The following is a 2,101-nucleotide window of genomic DNA, read 5'->3' on the forward strand; positions in this document are numbered from 1 at the left end:
TAGAAAAAATATTTACCATTTCAAGTCATCACTAAAAACAAAGCTCATCAATTTTTGAATGAAATAATAATTTTATTCTTTTATTCTAAGTTGTAAATTTTGCCCGAGAAATAAAGCAAATAATCACCAAATGCATTGTTGAAAATCTGCAACTCGATAGAAAATATCTCCGAATTGGTTAGAAATACATAAATGTAATACTAACAATGTTTTTGAGATTCCGGTTCGAATGACATGAGTGTTTTTGTTTCACTTTTGACACGTAATACTTAAATAGTGGAGGAGATATGATGTTGCTGTGGGCTGGAAGTATGCAAGAAGTTAAAAAAATTTTTTGACTAAAACACAACCGGGAACCTAAGTAAGGCATGTGTAAAATTTGAATGAAATTAGTTGTGTAGTTCTGGACACACACAGACATACATTCTCAATTTTATATATATATAGATGTTGCACTGATATTTGGTGTAATTAAAAGCCATTTTGGAGTTGACGCCTATTTTTATACATAAATTTGTTTAGCCCCTGATCAATCTGGACCTAGACGGCCTATGATCAGAAATATTCTAGCAGTGATTATTTCGTAATTTCCCAAGAACATTGCACCCGGCGTCACATTATTTAATTAATCTTGCCTGTCTTCTGTATTAGCGTATGATTTGAAAGATTTTTATCTGCTATGTTTGGCAGGTCGAATGACCGCGTGGAAATTGCGGTTAATATCCAGTTTAGAGTTGTAATAATATAAGAGTAAATTGTGCTCGAAATAACGATAATGAAATCCCCTAATTTCATAAATACAAAATATAAAAGAGAAATTTCATAAATATGTGCATAAATGGAATCAGGTGTTTGATACAGTAGAGAGGAAAACAGGAAAATGCTGTCTGATGAGACCCTCGATCGTACATAAGAAACACTTTGGCTCATTATAACGCAATGAACATTACCAGGGACTCATCTGATATCCGATGAGTAGGCTTCCAATGTTAATTTCGGCTATATATATTAAAATTTTTGTTTATCCGCCGATGTGAGCATCCATACACAGATTATTGAAGGCCGGTGAATACCCTCCAAGAAACAAACTCAATGCTGAACGAGTGACGCTTTATTAACATTCTGTCCATATGATGAGCATATATGACAAGATAGGTTCAGTGGTCGCGAAAAAGCTATATGCACGTTCTATGCATCGTTTTTTGTTATATAAATTTAATGAAATAGTGGGATTTCACTGCTATCACATAATTTACTTCCTCTTTTTTATGGACACTAACTGCATGTTAACTGAAATTCCCTAGTGGATTTAAATTCGTTGTGCTTTGGTGGCAGACAAGTCACCGACCAATATAGCTGTAGGAGTATGTTTCAGGAGTTTAATATATTATGAGAGAGAGAAAGAGAGAGAGAGGGAGAGAGTTAAAGCGGCGAGGTGACAGAATCGTTAGCTCGCCAGGAAACTGCTCAGCAGTATGCAAAATTTTTTTCCTACCAGAGTTCCAGAAACCAGTAATGAACTCATTTGTATACAGCCAACCAGAGCTCACCTTGGCCTTGTTGTCAAGTTAACAAACACACTCTACCAAGTAAACTCAAGACGAAGGACGGTGTTGTAAGTCGACCGATCGCCAAGTTATGCCTGATTTTAGAAGGAGACAAATAATTAGACAGATTTGCATCTGTACTTATTATCGGATTTTGTTAGGGCCCCATATGGTAAAGATGTGGATGGGAAAAATGTGGGTAGAGGGTGATGTGCTAGCAACCTTCTCCCCATAGAGTTATAGGAAAGTGGGTTATACATCATTAAATGTATACCTGACTTTCCTATATAAAATTAAGAAATTAACGGAACGCTGAACTCCAGACTATCAACTTAAACAACATTTATTCAGGTGATAAATATATACATATTTAGCTCTTGTTCTTTGAGACGTCTTCTGTGTGTGTGAGCATGGTTGTTGGGACGTTGGTATGTAGATGTGAGCGAGCTGTCGAGCGTAAGTTCGAAAGATGGAGAGAGACAGCTAAACACGTCCAATGCTCAATCGCTGGCCAGCAAGAAAGAGACAGATCAAAGCGGGAAAGCTTGGTATGT

The sequence above is a fragment of the Octopus bimaculoides genome, chromosome 8, assembly GCF_001194135.2.
Source record: "Octopus bimaculoides isolate UCB-OBI-ISO-001 chromosome 8, ASM119413v2, whole genome shotgun sequence".
In the NCBI taxonomy this organism is placed as follows: domain Eukaryota; kingdom Metazoa; phylum Mollusca; class Cephalopoda; order Octopoda; family Octopodidae; genus Octopus; species Octopus bimaculoides.